This window comes from Accipiter gentilis, chromosome 18, assembly GCF_929443795.1.
Source record: "Accipiter gentilis chromosome 18, bAccGen1.1, whole genome shotgun sequence".
NCBI classification, from domain to species: Eukaryota; Metazoa; Chordata; class Aves; order Accipitriformes; family Accipitridae; genus Astur; species Astur gentilis.
This window is the reverse complement of record NC_064897.1, coordinates 25170451-25189855: the sequence shown is the minus strand read 5'-3', so window position 1 is coordinate 25189855 and position 19405 is coordinate 25170451. Positions and strand designations below refer to the sequence as shown.

Below are 19405 nucleotides of genomic sequence, written 5' to 3'. Positions count from 1 at the left end.
TGCGCCGGGACAAGGATGGTTTTGGGATGAGATACTTGGGGAAGTTTGCACTGCTGCTGCTTGTGGTGGAAGAAAAGAGAGAAGAGCAAGTTTTGTCAGCCAAGTCCTCTGATAACAACGAGCCTGGAGCCTTTTTTGTGGGAATAAGGGAGCACTTAGGGAGGAACGGGGTTCAGGCTGCATTGACATGTGTCAGGATGCGAGGCCCCTGTGTATGAACTGGGCAAGTTCCAGGGAAATCTTTGCTGGGCCTTGTCTCAGTTTCCTCCCTCTGAAAAAGAAAAGGGGATCAGGCTCAGCCCCTCTGCCTATCAGTCTCTCTTACACACATTGTGGCACGGGGACAGCACACCTCTTCAGGTCAGGGTGTCCCAAGATCTTTATATCATCTACATCTAGGGTGATCGGATTATCTGCAGACACCATAAAGCCGCAGGTACTTTAAGCAGTGATTGCAACATGTTTTAGCCAGGTTATTGTGGTAATGCTCAGGGGGATCTGAGTCAGTTGGGATTCTTAACGAGCCAGATGAACTAATTCCTGTCCATACAGCCAGCCCAAAGAAAACTATATTATAGCACAGCCGGGTTATCTGGTACAATTGACAGAAATTTTACTCATGCTTGGAATAAAAGAGAAGAAGAGCTCTGCAATGGGTTTGGCTGAAGGGCATAGAAGCCTGGAAGTGTAAATATGCTTTGTGATGCTCTCTAGTGACTTGCATGCCTTGAGTAAGTTGAGGTAAGACGGGCTGTGAATCTAAATTGCAGTTGTCGTTCCTGGATAATTCTGTGGGTAGCCCAAAGTAATCAATGTTTTATCTCAGACCCGGTCTGATTTCTCGGCCTGCAAAAAGCCAATACTCTTCAATGAGACAAAAAGAGGAATGTTTAATCCTATGTGAAACAAGCTGATTTTTTTAACTGAGGTTTACACTTCATTTATTGCAGTGGGTTCTATGCCTCTGTCCTGGGAATGCACATCATTTCGGGAAGCCGAAGAAAAAGTTGTCTTAGGAAGCCATGTCCTTTTGCTCCAAATGCTATAGTTAGCTAAATGTCACCTCTAGAAACATTGTAATTCAAGTTAGTGGGCTATATGGGAATATTTCTGAGACTCTGATTTGCTTAAATCTGTCTTTGTGCCCATAATCTCAGATCCTAGCATTGCCCTTTCAAAATGCCAAATGCAACAGCTTGGATCATTAGTACACTTTGAATTCTGCTATTTGGGTCGTGCAAATGTGACTCCTGTCCTTTAGACAGCCACTTTCATGCTGTAGGGAGAGTGGGGCGGGGAAGGGTGGATAATATTTAAAATAGCATAGGACAATTCTGATGTCGTGTATGTTGTTGTAACACCAATGAAACCTAATAGACCTATCCCAAGCTTAATTGACATGAAAAATTTGCCCAGGTGTGAGAGGCTTATCATTAACCCATTTCTCTCTCTGAAATTTCATTTCCCCTGCAATATTTCTTACCAAGTTTGCTCACTATGCACTCGACTTTGAACTGTATTTCTTCTCTAAGAGCCTAACTCTCTCCTGGGTGATTCCATACAGAAATCCTACTGAGGAGGAAGAAGAGGCAGAGGTTTGGCCAGCCTCCTTCCAGTTTGCACAGGCTGCCACCCGAGCATTCAGGCTGCACGACTGGTTGCAGGGAGATGCTTCGCTGACCTCTCTGGTATTTGCAAATCCTCCTGGCCTCTGCTATCTGATGGGTTTTCTCTTTTATTTTGGATCTCTTCTCAATTTCCACAGTGCACTTTGTAATCAAAGTGATGCTAATCTGTTGCCACAGTTCTTGCCAGAGAAATTGGTTTTTATCTGAAGGCGTTGGGCTGGGGAAGTGGAAGGGCATAAATGGAGCTCTAGCAGAGTTGACAGTATGATAACACAGTAAGATTAAATGCAAGTGAGGAAAAGAGAGGAGAAAGACTGGGTTTTGTGGAAGAACTGGGAGTGTGTGTGAGGAAAAAGCAAAGAGAAAAGGAGTAAGGACAATGAGAAGGGATGAAAGGAGAGGAACAAAAGAAGAGATATAGACGTTGAAAAAGCAGCAGTGTGGGATGCCACAGGCCTGACCAAAAAAGTGATTAAACAGAAAGAAAAGCAATACCAGCAAAACATTGAATGCCAAAGTGCTACCAATCACTGCCAATAACGTTACTGTATGTTGATTGCTTTCCATTGGTGTAACATATACACCGGGATGGATACTTCCAGCATCACGTTATATCGCAAACCTTTAAATACTTAATTCTTTGTCAATAGAAAACTTTTGGGTACACGGCTATTTAGGCTTTTGGCCAACTCCACTCACATCCCCACGGGGAGTCTCTCGCCTTTGTATGTGTATGTTGCCTTCGATGTATTTGTTGATAGACGGAGAGCATTTGCTCTGCAGCTGCCATATACTGTCCTGAAATGACATGTCATAACTGCAATGTACCTTGTAACACATGCAAACAGAGAAGCCAAACTAAGATTTCACTGACGACCTTAATTTTGGCATTTCTCAGCTTTCAAATGCTTGAGTTTGCAACCTTGACGGTTTTAGCATAGTTGTTTTTCTCTGCAATTATAAACGATACTTTGCATTTCTCTGATGTATTCTGCCTCAGAATTTGGTAGTGTTCTATAAACATTTTTTGCAATTAGTCATGATAGCAGCCTTTTGAAGTAAGGAACTATTACCATTATTTCAGCTTTTGAAATGAATACATGCAGAGATCATGCTTTACTGAGAGTCACACAGGATGTCGGTGGATCAGAAGTGACAGGCTCTAACTTCTATATCCTGACCTGTGTTTTGACCTTCATCCACACTTCTTTTTCAGCTAAAAAAAAGTCCTTTTTAAGATCACAGAATTGCATTTGTGACTCTGCCTAAGGCCACCTCTCATCCTCAGTAAGCCTGAATGGGATGCTCATTAATCAGTAGCATCCCCAGTCAGTCTGGGGTTCACTGCAAAGGGCCACATGAATACTTGATGAATAATAAAATGGACTGGAAAAGTTTGGATAATGCAGGTGAGGTCTTCTGTAAGAGCTATTTAAATTACTAATGACAGAGCATCATTAAATTCTTGTTAGCTGAGATTAAATTTGATCTCCTTGAAATAGTTTCTTATGTGTCCACCAGTAAAGGTCTTCTGTGCATCATGTTGCCTTTTGATAGAGCATTCTCTATCTGTTGGTAAGCTAATTACTTATGTTTTCATCCTGCCTGGTAAACAGATCTCCCCTTGTTCTTATTGCAGTTCACGCCTCACTTGTTTTCTGGTAGACTGCTTTATTTCTTCTGTCAAGCTATAAAGGCCTCTTATTCCAAGGCAAACAATAATAAGCATTAAAAACAAGTCCAGGTTGAAACTTTATAGTCCTTTGGCTCCGGACAGGCAAAATACTTTGTGAATTCAGAGCAAACAAATCTTCACTCTGCCTGCACTCACTCACCTTTTCACTCTATTCCTCTCCCTATGGCCTCACATCTTCCTTTTACTGGTTCTCACTTCCTAAGAGGTATCTATAGTGTTTCCATCTCTAAATGCCTTCACAGATATTTTCCAGACCATCTTCCTTATCTGTCTCCCAGATCTTTCTCCTCTCTAGACCCGCCAGCTTGGTTGGGTACCATCCCTGGAACACAGGACAGTGCTTGAAGCCACTCTGAGGAGCCAGTGGTAGCAGCAGCAGCAGCAAAAGGAGCTGGACTGCATGTCCTGTGGTTTTGTGTAGCACGAATAACAGGAACGTGTGTCACCCCAGCCCCCAGCCAGGAGTGGCCCTGCTCCACAGTTACAAACCACTTCTTTGTGAAAATTGCTCCTCCTTGACACCTCTTCTGAAACAGACCTTTCTTGACATCCCATCTCTTCCCTCCTCTTTGCCTCCTCCATCATGTGAATTGGACTGATGGATAGGCTGCTAGTGTAAAGCAGCCTTTGCTGAAATAAGGGGTAGATTGAGGTGTGAAACCTGGTGTCAGGATCATATTTCTACCTGTGGGCTTTGGAGCTTCTGACTTTTCTCCACTTGGTGATGAATGGCAGGAGGGGGGGAAAGGAGGTGTGGGAAGCTCCCCTGCTTTCATTAGGGGAAGAATGCTTAGTGTGCAGTAAATCTCTCATATTTCCAACTCATTCTGGAGCATGTTTGCCAAGATTTAAGAGTTATAGGCCCATAAGTCAAATGCCTTGCAAAATAGGTGCCATTATTCTCCCATTATTCACCTGAGCTTGTAAGTAGCCCCCATATATCTTTGGGTCACTCTGCAGCACAGATTTCTTCCATGTTCTGTTCTGTTCCCTTATGTCAATTAAACTCCAGCAGGGAGGTGATGTATGAATGTACTTCATCAAAATAATCATGCCCAGAGGCTGGCGATGGTGCTCCAACAAAAGCCGTATCACAGATACAGCATGCCAGGAGGTGTCATCAGAACTTATTCTGGTTGTACCCAGCGGCTCCTATGGGCAGCACCACAAATGCTTTGTCACAGCAGACACATCAGCAGCTATCGTCCTAGACGCGTGGCTCATACCCTGCCGTTGCTCCAGTGTCCTTGTGCTTCACAGCATGCCTCTTCCCTTGCAGCCACACTCAGAAGAAGGGAAACATTCCCAGCACTGTTTCGTGGTGGGAGAACTGAGATACCACCAGGCTAATTCACTTACCCAGGGGACTCTTTTTGAGGATTAAGGACGACTAGGAAGAGAAGGGATCTACCTGACAAATAAGGATGAAGAAAAAGCAGAGGCATTCAATGCTTTTTTTCACTTCCATCTTTAGTAATACTGATGGACCTTGGGCTGCCCGGACCTCCGATTTGGAGGACCATGGCTGCAGGAACAGTGACATTAGGAAACATTTCTTCACTGAGAGGGTAGTCAAACATTGAAATAGGCTTCCTAGAAAGGTGGTTGATGCCCCATGCCTGTCAGTGTTTAAGAGGCACGTGGACAATGCCCTTAATAACATGCTTTAACTTTTGGTCAGCCCTGAAGTGGTCAGGCAGGACTGGATGATCATTGTACGTCCCTTCCAACTGAGCTATGCTACTCTACTCTACTCTACTTTTTCATTGTGAGGGTCGTTGACCACTGAAACAGGTTGCCCAGAGAAGTTGTAGAGTCTCTACCCTTTGAGATACTCAAAACCCAACCAAGAATGGCCCTGAGAAACTTTTCTGCTCTAGGTGACCTCCTAGTCTGAGCAGGAGGGCTGAAGAAGACCGTCTCCAGAGGTGCCTTCCAAACTCAACACCTCTGCCATTCTGTGCCTTTATGGGTCATGCAGAGCTCTTGTGCTGGGACCTGGCTGCAGATTTCTTCCATCAAATGTTAGCGGTGAAGTAACCTTAAAACTGCTTTCATTGCCTTAGAAATGGGAAGCAGCAGCGTTGTCCCTCAGCACAGACTTTGCTTGCTTTGGATATTTTTTGAGTTTTAATGTTAGATGAAAGGTTATGGCCCAGTGTATGCACTCATCCATCAATTTTTAATAATGCTGCTGCTGGGGTTTTTTGTACTGTTATGGCTGGTGGGGAAATACCCATCTTCACTCTGAGCTTTGTACCTGACACCAGGTCACATAAAGGGCCAGAATGCTCAGTCAGATCTTCTACATGTTCACTGGCTTTTTACCAGGCTGTGAACTGAATATTAAACTAGTTCCTTCTGTTCTCTCTGCTATTACCCCAAAACAGCACCACAGTCTTTATTAGGTGCAGTGACTTTTTCAGATGCCTTTTAGCATGTTTCCCCTGTACCAGCTCTCTGAGAGACCTGACACAGAGGTGAAATGGCTTTGTGCCTCAGAGGCTGAAAAAGAAGTGCTCACATTACCATAGGACTGTATCATTTTGTCTCATCTGATAGCCTTCAGCCAACAAGTAGTACCACTTGATCAGTTGGTTAGTTGGTCTTTACCAAGCCTACACTATCCAAAGTGAGTTGTTAAAAGACCAAAGCCTTTCAGAAGAAAGAGCCTGATGTCTGTTGTATTGAGGTTGCTGGGCGTCTTTCCCCTCAGCCTGGTCACCACCGACAGCCCATCTCAGGATCAGCCCTGTCCTGTGCTCGCTCTGCAGCGTCGTCACTGCTGGTTCCTGCAGCCCCGAGGAGGAGGAGAAGCCAGCCAAAGGCTCACTGCATCCAGGCCCTAAAGGGACAGAGACTGCCACTAAGGAGACCATAGTGATTCCCACCAGGACACAAAGGATCTTGTCAGCAGCGAGGATGTATGGGCAGAGCACTGCCTTCCCCAGCAGTGGAGAGGAGGATGGTGATATTGCAGCAAACCCTGAATGAAGGCAGCCACCAGGCAGGCCTGGTACGCATGCTCAAGCTCCACCATTAACTAATTAGGGGAGTCCATGGCACCTCATCACATGTCTGTCCCACCTCAGCAGTTGCAACGCTCGCACCTCTTCAGCCAGCCAGCTTGGTACCTCAGCTGAGTTGGCTCCTGCACCTTGAGTATGGGGACGCTGGGGAGCTTGCATCTGATGGGATGCTTGTCCACGTGGTGCACCCTTGGCAGAGGTAACAGCCAACCCAGCCGTGGTAAATAAGGGAGGTGGAAGAGGTACAAGACATCCAGGCCAGCTTAGCCCTTAGCAGGATAGCTGGGCATTGCAGAATTCTCCTTTTGGATCTTTCATTTTTTTCCTTTTCCAGCTTTGGCACATATGAGGCGAGGATTCTCATCTATATTGTATTATGGACATCTCAGAAGGCACAGTAACATCTACCTTTGCCTTTTCTTTCCATGGGTGCACTTCTACTCATTTTGGATCAATATTTTATGGGAGACAGAAAGAGAGCGTGCAAGTAATCATAAGTCACCTTTCTGGGAAGGGACACAGGCAGAATAGAGAGCAAAGTAATGGGACCTGCTTGCAATGAATAGAAGAGATCAGCTGAGAAGTCATTCTTAGGGCAAATCTTGATTTTTGAGATGTTTCCCTATCCATCTCCTGCTTCACTTTCTGCAGGGTACTTGACACACTTGCAATTTCCTACTACCTCCTAACCTACCCCCTTATGGATGTAAAAGATGGCTGCAGCATGATTAGAAGAAGCCTAGGCAGGGATGACAAGCTAATGCGTATGCACATCTGTGGCAGGAACTTGCAGAGGATACTTTTCCTCCTAGCACAGACCCTTATGGGGAAATCTTCCCATCACCATACAGCTAAGGACATGCATATGTCCCTGGAAGCTGTACTTGATACTGAGTTTTCCCAGAGGTGGTAGTGGTGTGGAGGAAGGTTACTAGCACTGATCTTCTCTCCCACTGTAGAAGATAATGAAGTGCCCATAAAAACCCCAAGTGTTTGGGGTTGGTTTCTTCCCCTCTCAAATGCAGGATGGTCACCTCCAGTGTGGGCTGTTCAGCATGGCGAAACTGCTGCTTGTTCTTATGGCAGCAGAGGGAGAAGTCTATCTGCAGAGAGTGGGAAAGCGGGGAGAGGAAAGGAAAATCAGATGAAGGAGGAAGGATCTTGTGGTTGGCAATGGAAGACAGGCAGGAGGGGATGCAAGTAGGAACTCTCAATGCCAATGTTATATGGCAAGAGGACAAAACTCTCTTGTCCTGTATGGAATTTACAGTAGAGCTCTTAAGGAGGTAAAAGTCCTGCACATCACCAGCTAGAGCATCCTTGTAGGAGTGCTGCAGGGGCAGGGGGGGAACTAGGGTCATCCCATGCCTGGTGCAGGGACATGCCTTAGGGACAGCCCTCAGTGATGACCAAAGAGGACAATGCAGTTACTTAATAACATGCCTATAACCTCTCCTCAGCATTAATGCACGCGAGATGTTGGCCTTCCCTTGGAAATGTTCCCAAGACGGGGCTGACTACAGTCTCAGCACTAAAAGGTAGTAATTAACAATATTTCGTATCCTTAACCCAAACTAATCCTGGAAAAGAGAAACTGATATAATAAAGAAGCAGCTAGAGAAAGCACAATTGAGAATACATTAAAGATTTTATGTGGCGAGAATAAGAAACTTTTATTAACACCTACAAAAAGTTCATTAAAATGACACAGCAGGAAATAACAGGCCAATGTTTCAGGCCTTTCTAATACCATCATTCCCCATTCAGCCAAAACCTGTACTAGACACTAAAAGAAGTTCTTTTTTTCTTTCAAATGAGTATGCACTCTTACATTTTTGTATTTTGTGATACTTCATGAGCACCTGCATTAAATTCCGCACTTAGCTTAGCTTTGTCCAGTAGTTAAAGAAATTAAAGTTACCTATAAGGTCACATTCAGTAATTCATTAGATGTATGATGTGGCTGGTAGGGAAATTTTGGTAGTTAACAGTAGGTTTTGGGTTCGTGTCTCTAGACACTTAAGTCATCTAGAGAAACAACACAATCTTTACTAGGCAGGCTAACAGTGAGATGAAAAGATAGCTCAAGGCTTTGCCGCTTAACTGTTACCTGTTAAGTGTACCTGGAGCTAATGAATTCATCTTTTAGCAGTCTTGAATGACAGATTAAAACCATCCCTGGTTTGTTTGATAGTGTAGACCCAGTACTTTGCTAGACACAAGCAAAATCAAGGAGGGTGGCTTAGTGCCCTGTCACCAGGCGTAGCAGGAGGCACATGCTTGCTCTGCAGTTCAGGTGGTCTTGGTTGTGGTAACAAAACCCAATTTAGCGCTGGAGCTGGGCAAAAGTTTTCATTTGGGAAGGGTGCCATGACCCTATGGCCTCAGATTGCATTAAATAGCTGCTAGGAGTGGACTGGGCCAAGCTGGCATGGACACAGAGCAAAGACTGAAAGGTGCCCAAGCCTACCTGGCCACCACAGCTCACCACAGCTCTCCTGAGCGGTGGTCTGTGAGTCCTGGTGCCATTTTACTCTCACTGACTTGGTACTATGTCACTTGTATCGACTCCCCAAGGCGCTTTCTGGCCAGCATCCCAGCTGGGGATAGGCAGGTACAAGTGTGTTTCAGCCCGATTCTCCCTTTGCCCTCATCTGGAAATGCAGTGCCAAGGGCAACGTGGGGTGTGCACAGGAGCCACCGTCGCCAACACACACCTATGGGGTCTTTCCTACTGAGGGTTTAACGAGCGGGACTGAAAACGTGTCCTGAAATACTGGCTGTGTTTCTTGACTTCCAAAAAAAATGCCACGATCATCACTCAGACATAGGATTCTGAGGAGTGCTTTGCTAGGGCTATGGTATCCAAAAAATGGCTGCCTAAAGTCAAGCTTCTCAGAGTGTGCTTAGGCATCTAAGACAGGGTCTTTTTTAAAAAAATGTAGAATATCTAACTTGATGTTTTCACAAACCAGGCATCAGAATGAAAAATAAGCATTGAAATGACACCGTGGTTTGTAAAGCTCTCTTACAGGCTGAGGTGAAAAAAATAAATTGAGGTTAACAAGAGGAGTCAGGAAAGTGGAGAGGCAGGAAATTAAACCTTACTGTTCTCAGCACTTATTCAGAGAAAAAAATTAATAGCATTTTGTTTTGTAGCAAACATTTTTCACAATGGTTCCTAGCAAGTATCAGCCACAGATATATTGCTTTATCAGAAAGCTGGCAAGCAAGAACACAAAGAGCACAGATGGGAATGCAGAGACGGAAAAATAAGCAAAAACTATTCTGGCTTGTATCTTAAGTATGTATAAGGTACTACCCTGGTATCTAATTATAGGCTGTGCAGGAAGTAGCAGCTATAGTTAAGGTTTCTTGACATTCTTATCTGCGTGTCTTCTCATGCTTGCAATGTCAACAGATTGTTTAAGCTGCTGTTTTCCATGGTGGGTATCTGCCTCTGGCTTAATGCACTCCAGACAGAATCAGCTCAACTAGTTCAACTGTTTTGCAGGAAAAAAGTAGGGGAGGCAATTCTGGAACTTTACCCATCCTGAAGAAACATGCGCAGCTTCTTTTTTTTTTGCAATCTGCATTTAAAGCTATATCCCTGTAAAGCTTTATATTCCTGTTGACACCCACAGTTACTGAAACAGTCCTGCTTTTGACCACAGTTTAATACTAAAAGAGAGTGACTACGGTCCAGACACACAATCCCAGTCAGTGCTGAGGTGAGACCCATCTGTCAAGAAGCCAAGGGTAGAGCCATAGGCTCCCACCCCATAGTCTGACTTACTCCTGTTTGCGGTTTGGACCCGATCACTGGTCTCGGCTCTCACACTGGGATCACCCGGCATCTCCATCCTCCTCTGACTGCACTGCGATCCCGCACAACGGCATTCACCGCAGTGCTCCTTACGGGCTCCCATACAGGGGTCGGTCTCACTCAAAGCACACCAAAGCGTAGCTGTCGTATTAGTCTGATCGTTCATTGATTTGGGCAGGTTTCTTGACAAGAACCTGATTAATCTGAGAGAGTTCTTCTAGTGCAGAGGACACTGAAAAGAAAAGAAAAAGTTATGTTCATAGTTACAGGTGAGGGAATTTCAATTATTTTTATACTCCTTAAATAAATATGTCTACAGAATGAAAACTGTCTTTGGAGGCACAGTATAAACAGTAAAGGGGCTGCTTGCTTCTTTGTATGGAGAGCAAGGGCCAGAGTAACTGCACCGGTAGCTAACTATACAAAATATCAGTGCCACAAAAGGGTAAACTACTGATAAGGGAAGAGTGACAGAGAACACAGAGACATAAGCAAAACCATCTCAGCCCTGTGCTGGGAGGCAAACACCTACAAGAAAACACTTAACCCTTTTTCAGGCTCAAGCTTTATGGAAAGAAGCTGGCCTTTATTGTCCTTGGATGATATGAAAACGCCACAAGTAAACAAATAGTGTGAGAACTTTATTGTTTCCAGGATTGTGCAGGGTTACACAATTATAGAACAATATGGTTTCTTCTGCTTAAGAAGGCTTATATGTAAAATACCCATAGCTATAAGGCAAATGCAATGGGAACTAACAAGACTGTTGTGTGAAGTGCTCTGGATGGCAGAAAAAAAGTTTGTGAAAAAAGAGAGGGAAATAACTGCAGGGTTTTACAGCATTTTTATTTTCCCCCGGTAAAATTTTCAATAAGGTCCACTTTATCTTGGATGGACAACAGCGTGATGGAGCTGGGTTTTGGCTTTTGACAACCAGAGCCCCCCAAAAAGTGACTGAGCCACATCTTGCCTCCAGACAATTCCCAGCCTCCCCCTCTCCGCAGGGCTCTTGGGTGACATTGAAAAAACCCATCACAAGGCACCTCTCAGGATCCCCCAGGGTTTAGATCAGCTCACCCTTTGGAAATGACCCGAGGAGATGCCAAGGGATACTTTGCCCATGATCTTTGTCTAAGTGAGCCTAGATGGATCATTCCTGAGCAGCTATTCAATCCTCACAAAAAAAACTGGCTGTGGTGACACGACAAGGGGCATCTTCTGACCAAAGCGCCTTAGACTTCAGCCAGCACCACTTGGTACCCACCAAATCCTGTGAGGTGAAAGGGTGGCATCATCCTGGCTTGTTCATGGGGAGCTGAGGCAGACAATTTCTGATGGAAAAGATGTGTTTGTTTGGGTGCTGCGTTTTCATCTCTGAGGGTACAGTGTTTGGATTTGTTTTGGGGTGGGTTTTTTTCTGACTACGGAGCCTAAAGGCTGCATTGAGGAGGTTCAAAGCCCAAATATCACTGTCCGGCACATGTAGAAAAAAGGTAAACTGTTTTTTCCCAGTTTCACCACAAATGCAGATTTCTCATGGGGTAAAATTTCACCTGGGCTCCCTTGTAATCCAGGAGGATTTAAAAATTCCTCTTTACCTTTAATCCTTGTTTTCCTGGAGGGCCCATTTTTTCTGGCCAGGGCTGAATTATCTAAATATATACATTCAAAGCAATTTTGCATTACCCATTCTGCAGTACTGGGCACAGAGAAACTCTTCCACCTGTCATGGTTCATCTGGGGGTACCCAGAATTAAATCTGCTGTAGCCATCTACTTGCAGGACTGATGATACTGCTCTCTTTCTAGTTTTACAGCAGTGGGATTCTGTTGACAACACAAGTTTGCTTCAGATTTCCAGCATGAGGAGGGACCCCCAGCCAAGTTTGAGAGCCCCAGCCCACCTAACAGTGATGTGACATGGGATGAGTTCTCTGCCTTTCTCCTGCTCTCCCAGGAGGCAGGAACAAACCCGTTCTGCAGATGCTGTGGCTTCTCCCACTGCTCAACCTCCACAGCCACAGGGATGGCTGAGTGGCTTTTTCTAATCACTGCTTCTTACCAAGGTGACTACCACAATCCTGCCTTTCCCAGGACCCACCAACTTTCCCTAGCCAGCAAACTAGTTTGCCAGCTCCCTATTGCCTTAGTATATCCAAACGGGTTGTCCCAAAACATCTTTGTTTCTCTCCACTGCTTGCCCTGCTTCTTAAGAATAATAACAGAGCTTATCTGATAATGGCTACAACAAAAAGCTTGCTGGAATTACTGTATATATAGAAGGCCAAATGCAGCCCTGACAAACTTGGATTGGAATTAATGTGGTTGTGCTAAGGGTGCATTTGTTCCGTCTCCTTCATTGCTTTGCCAGCAACCGTTGTATGATAAGCTTTGGTACATGGAAGGTGAAACAAAAGGGTATCAGGGAAAAACAAAGTGGTTTCATCATCTGAGGTACAGGTTATTGTTTGGGAATGCAAAGACCTGGTACATCTAAACATTTTACTTCAATGCATAGTCCTGTTTGACCTGTGAGCTCTCTTCATTTTTCAGGAGAAGAAAGAAAATTTAAAAAAATTGAAATACAAGAAAAATAGTTTATGAAACCTTGTTCCATCACTTCGCACTGAGGTCCGTTGTGTTTATTGTCTTTTATTAATTCTGAGAGATACTCCATCTGTGTCATAACCAGACCACAGAGAAAGCACCAGTTAATAGTGCTACCATCATAGCTCTTTTTTTCATTTATAATTCTTATGAGTCAGTGAAAGTCCATGGGAGATAACAGCAAAGTTAAAAAGCCATCCCTTCTTTGGAGAATACCCACAACTTCATGCTCCCCTTGGCTGGCATGTTGGCAGCTGCAGCCCAGCAGCAAATCTGTTTCCAGTCACGGTTTGATAATGCACCTTGAAATACTCTATTTCTAAAAGCTGAGGGTTTCCTAGTCCTTTAAAAAGCCTAGTGAGTCCGAGGACAAGTGCTACCTCCTGTGTCACGAGTTGTCCCTTGGTTAGCCATCTTGTTTAGAGTGGGTGAGGAGTAATTTGGACTGCAGAGTGCTTGAAGTCTATAAAACTGTTTGGGACCTGCAGTAGTTTTTATGCAATGGAGTGAGTGATTACAGGCCTGTGACAAAAGAATTAACCTTATCCATATCCAAATTCTGGGGTACTGATTCCTTTGCTTTTGAAACATACCCCAAGAAAACCAGCCCTCAAGGTTGTTGCCACAATGGGATTTTCCCCACTTAAAACCTAATTACTGCCCAGCATCACTGATTGACATTGAGCTCAGCTGTGCCTGTGTTTTATCACCTGGGCAAATCAACCAAATCAACTCACACTGGTGGGTGTGGTGGATGTCTCTAAAAGTCCAGGAGGGACCTCCTGCCCCTGTTTGGTTAGAAGCCATGTTAGTTTAGTAAAGGTGTTGAAGGAGCTCAGAGTGTTGTGAGAAGTTATGAGGCTCTTGGGGGAGGGTTGACTTGGTGCTTGGAGAGGTGGATGCGTGGTAAAAACTGAGCAAATACTTACTGAGGGGCTTTGACCTAAAGGAATTTTCCAGGGAAGCGGAATTGCTGGGTGTCCTCTTGGAGATGGGAGAGCTGAAGTGACCATAAAGGATGGGCATGCTGATATGCTTCTGGGAGGTAAGAAAGGTTGAAAACTTGCACTGTGCCACATACCTGTAGTAAATGATGTGCATGGACTGCTAGCTGAAAGCTTGTGAAGGTAGCTGTCTTGGTTTTGGCTGAAATAAAGTTACTTTTTTTCCTAGTAGCTGGTATGTTTTGTAGTTGATAGTGTTATGTTTTGGATTTAGGATGAGAATAATGTTGATAACACACCGATGTTGTTGTTGTTGCTAAGTAGTGTTTATAGTAAGTCAAGGACTTTTCAGCTTCTGATGCCCAGCCACAAGAAGGCTGGAGGGGCACAAGGAGCTGGGAGGGGACACAGCCAGGACAGCTGACCCAGACTGGCCAAAGGGGTATTCCATGCCATGGGATGGCATGCCCAGTGTATAAACTGGGGGAGTTGGCTGGGGTGTACCATGGATCGGGCATTGGCTGGGCATCAATCGGTGGGTGGTGAGCAATTGTATTGTGCATCACTTGTTTTGTATATTTGATTAGTAATAGTAGTATTTTCCCCTCCTTTTCTGTCCTATTAACTGTCTTTATCTCAGCCCTAGCATTTAACTTTTTTTTTCCCCCCGATTCTCTCCTCCATCCCGCTCAGGGGAGAGGAGTGAGCGAGCGGCCGTGTGGTGCTTAGTTGCTGGCTGGGGTTAAACCATGACAGTAGCTCATTACACTTCCTGAACATCAAAAAATCCTCTATTTAACATGGGACAAGAATTCATGTTTGTTATCATGGAATAACTGAAGCTTGTTAAGTTAACAGTATATTTATCTCCAAATAACTTGAGTGCGTGTAACTAAAGACAGACTGCAAATGCTAAGTCCTAGGCAAGGTCTGTTTCTTAGTTTGTATCAGTGTCTGCTTTTTTGGCTTTCCTGAAGAAGTATAGAGAGAAGAATATAAGTAGCCATCAAAGGGGGAAGCTGACAGAATGGTAGTCTTTAAAAAAGTCTGGGAGTCTTATTGTCCTCATACTGAACTTGACACTAGATGGCCACATCGAAAAAGGAGTTTCTCCCTTTGACAAAGCTACCTGGTTTTCAGAGTCAGGCTTTGGTATAAGGACCCCATTTTTTTGCAAGCCCTTGTCTTGACAAGGGAGACCTTGGCTCTGGGAGCAGCATTCGTGGCTCTGGAAGCTGAATGTCCCAGGGTAGGGTTCAGGGGTAACACCCCTGTGCTGTGTTGCCCACTAACACCCAGTTCAGTCATTTTAAGTAGCTTAATTTAGTCTAGAGCCTGCCCAGGACTCTGCTGACTAATTGCTTGTCATACCTGTTTCTGCAGGGCTGTCCTGCCTGTGCTGTCTTAGGCTTCCTTCCCTGGCTAGAAGGGGGTAGAGGGCGCACGCTTAGAATAGAGCACAAACTGTTTCTGCAAGTCTCAGAAACTGTACCTAAAGAAAAAGAGTGGGGTTTCTAGGCACCACTAGATGGTGCCTCCTGATCGCTCTTGCTGGGAAAATAGAGATGCTCATCCAAGAAAACAGCAGGGAAGATGAAGGGGGATGGATTGCACAGCTGACTGTGGGAGCTGAAGGGCTCAGACCCTGTCTGGGGATGTGTCTCCTTTCAGTATAAAAGGAAATTCAGTAGCTTGTACTTGCAAGAAGTCCATGCAGTTAGATGAATTGCAGGTGCAGAAGTGATTCCTGGATCCTGTGGCCTGTAAGTGATCTGAAGGACTTACGTTATTCAGTTAATAAGCCAAGTGTGGAGAAAAAAAATATCCAAAGGGGCTGGGGTTCAGATAGGTTTGAAGTAGCAATATTAGCTAAGACAAAGCAAGCAAAAAAATTAAGAGTATCCCCTCCATCAGGGAAAAAAAATTGACTTCTGAGCATCTTAAAAATCATAATACATTTTAAAATTTTAGAGTAATATTTATTTTCTGCACCCATAATCTTTACTTCTGTCATGTTTTCAGGATTTTTCTTAAAAAAATTAAGGCCTAGGATCTTCCTTTGTTAAAATAAATAATAAAAGTGAGGTCAGAGTAGCCCAGACTTGTGGCTTAGATGCCTGTTACAAGTCTGGCCTTCTGGCTGCATTCAAGTACTCAGAGTGGATATTACTGAAGGTAACAATATCGAATGATACAGACCCAAGAGATCGACTCGCACATGGATTTACCAGAAGGGCCATAATGGGTTCTCTTTTCTACCCTCGCTGTCCCCTGGTCCCCTGTTGCAGCGTTTTCAGCCCACGTTGTCTTTGGTAGTGAAGGGATCAGGAGGTGGGTGAGGGCACAGGAGGAGAAGAGCTGCATTGCCCTCTGCTTTGCTGTTCACATCAGGTCTGGGTCTGCCTGAGGACTGCTATGTTGTCCGAAATTCCTAAAAACAGGTTTTTCTGAAATGCTTAGGGCCAGATTCTGGCTTAAGACTGGGGTTACCTACATCGATGAGTTTATTCAAGGGCTAAAAATGAAGTCAGACTGGTGTCTGTCACTTGTCTGAGCGACAAGTACATTGCAAAACAGATAAATATTTGACCATGTTTTCACTGCACCAGGGTTCAGCTCTATTCTTGACCTTGACTTATTTTTTTCCTCCCCTTTTTCCTGTTACTCCAGTGCTTACTCTTCTGCTATTGTAATCCTATCGCTGAAATAAGCGTGCTTTCTGCGAGGGGATGAAAACCTCGGTTCCAAGACACTTCATTCTCTGCCACCGCGTTTCAGTGCTGTGGTTTATGCCAAGGCTGGTGGGGAGGAGAAGCCAGGTCTTCTAGACCTCGAGGGAAGGGTGTGCGCTTTCCTGCGGTACACATGCAAAGACAGGATGTTGCTATGTTTAACTTGGATTCCTCTTGGCAACAAAACCTTTTCCATAAAATATCATCCATAACTCCAGGTGGATCTTTGAAATCCCATCCAGAATACTACAATTCCAATAAAAAACACAGTGAAAAATCAAGATACTGTGTAGCATGTTGGGAACATATGATGTGAAAATTTATGTAAAGCTCTGAAGATCAATTGGTTTGGGTAGTAAGAGGCAACCCTGCAATTAAGTCAGTAAAATGATAACCTGTAAAATAGTAATGCTGTCACCCCTTAAGTCCCTGAGTACTTCTATTTCATTGATCTATGGTGCCTACACTTCAAAAAGGATAACTGGTGGTGGGAGAGGTCTGGAAAGGTTTAGAAAATGTTTGAGGCTAATTCAGGAAAATGTATGTAGCAAAATTCATGCTTAGTTTGCTTGTATGAAAGATGATTAAAGTACTATAGTAGTCTACAAAGCACTAAGTCTACTGCTAGATGGCTCTCTAACCTAAGAGAAAATTCGGATATACAGTGGTTGGCAGCCAAAATGAGGTCTGACTAAAAATTGAGTTCCAGCTCCCAACAGTGAGGATAATTGGTTAATGGGATGACTAATTGCAGGGAGGGCATGAGGACTCTGTGACTTAAATCTTGATTAAAAACCTGGCTCATTCTCAAAATGCTTTATATCCCAAAGATGGGTTCTGGGCTCGATGCAGAAATTTCAACAGAAGTTTTAGGTCCGCCCTGTAGAGGGGGAACTTCAGTCTCTGAAATAAAGCGATTGCAGAACAACTGCTGAGTTGGTAAGAAGTATGGTTATGTAGAGCACTAAGTAGAAATACGGGATTTTATGTGACACAGGTGAGGCTGGGATGGGATAAACGAGCTTTGCACAGTGACACTGGTCACCAGAAAGCATGTGCACATGGGTGCTCACTGGAGGTCAGTAAAGCAGAGGAGGGAGTGTAAGACTTCTGCTGTGCCTTATTGGTCTTACACTAGCACACGCTTGCTGTGAGATGTCAGCCCAAGATCCCCAACATGGATTACAGGGCTGTGCCATTTCTGGCTCTGTTTTTTTTCATGAAACATGAAGTACTAAAAGGAGCTGCTGTCATTTGTGATCTTAACTTACAGCTTGGTACTGTTCTCTCTCCATTGCTGTGGCAAGTATTATCTTGTGAGCTCACTGGTCTGGATTACCTATCCATGGCAGGACACTTGCCTGTCTCCATGCTCCTCGAGGGTTGTGGTGCTGCTCAGTCCTATATGACTGTGGTCAGTGGTCTGGTTTTTGTCATGTTTCCTTTCTTTTTGGAGTTCAGAGCCCCTTGCTTGCCTCAGGTGTATCTTTGTAGCTGAGTTTGCACACCTGTGATTATAAGTAAATGTAGTGGCATAGCCCAGAGAGGCTGTGTTGGCTTGCAAATAATGGTGGGATTTACTGATAAGGCTTTGTGGTATAGCTGTCTCCCTCAGACTATTCATGGAGGCAGTGTTTCCTCTCCAGAGCTGTTGTGGTGACTGGAAAAATCAGCTGGAGCAAAAGGGAACCTTCTCAGCCTATGCCACTTTCAGGTACAACTTCTGAGGTTCCCTGAAAAACTGACTTATCTGTGCTGGTAGCGCTTCAGAGCATCTCTTCTCTATCTGCAGAACAGGGCTCAGTCTGGATTGCTCAAAGAAGCTTACTGTGTCTCTCCAGCCCATTCTCTGTTACAATCTGTGGCTAAACCAGACAACTTTTGTAGGGAAATTTGGGGTCTATGAATGCATCCATGTAGGACGTTACTCTGAAGAACAGCAGGTTCAGAGAAGAATGGAAGGGGTGACTTTGAAAGGTGCAGGTCCTACTTGCAGTTAACTTGCGATTGCATGATGCTTCCGTTGAATAGGGCCCTATAATTCTTGCAGAAGAGCTCTGCTCTGTGGCCATAAGCAAGAGACAATGCCAAAGTGTACTTCCAGGCATCTTTAAAATGTGTACTCACAAAATACATGGCAAAGAGATGCAGCTGTCTGCTGAAGTTGCTCCGAACCCTAGCTGGTGTCTTGGGAGAAACCGAGATTCCTTGGCCCTTCAGTTAAGCAGAAGTGAGCACAAAAGGCTTGTTGTGATGCAGTAACCACTATGTTAAATGGATTTTCTCAGTACTGCTGTGTCCTGCAGGGTAACAGATACAATGACCAGACACCTGAGGTGGAATCTTCACTGCTTCCTCCTGCTGATGGTTGAAAATCTACATTGATGATGTTTCTAAGTCTCTGTAGCTTCCAGATGATGTAAGCCTTATCTATTTGCTTACAGGAACTCTCAATGGATTTTCATATTTCAATGGTGCACACGCACACTCTTCATTGAGTTTATGAACAAGGCCAGTTTCTGAACCATTTGTAGACTTCATCCATCTGCAAAAACATCTCATTGCAGAGACTCTGCTCGCTCCATGGTATGAATAATGCAGAAGAATTGCTCTGTTGAAGCTGGCTTCATTGTCAGTTTAAGATGAACATGAATAATTTAACACATTTTCTTCTCAGGGACAAGAACAGCTGCCATCTAAGCTGTTTAACCCCATTTGCCTTCTCACGTTTCTTCTTAAACCTGCTAAAGCCCCTGTGCTTAGCCATACCATATAGGAATGCATCAAATTCATTTGGGGTTTTTCGCTTGCTTGACGTTGTGTCACAAATAATCTGCTATGGTCATTAAGCAGGCCTAAACAAGGGCTAGTTACAATTATTGTGTGTACACCATTTGTCTCCAGCTTTAACTCTTTGGTTGCTGGCTCCCTGCAGAACTCTACT

The 19405-nt window shown here is 44.3% G+C and overlaps 1 protein-coding gene across 2 annotated transcripts in view; it reads left to right on the top strand.

Moving 5' to 3' along the window:
* The window catches only part of SYN3 (synapsin III), a 264723-nt gene that overhangs the window by 11066 nt on the left and 234252 nt on the right, over positions 1–19405 (top strand). The window contains exon 2 of one of the 2 annotated variants that reach the window (XM_049822561.1): positions 13746–13830. The exons of the other annotated variant lie outside the window; for it this stretch is intronic. The gene's annotated coding sequence lies outside the window, so the exon portion shown is untranslated. The remainder of the gene's footprint in view (positions 1–13745; positions 13831–19405) is intronic. 2 annotated transcript variants of the gene reach the window in all.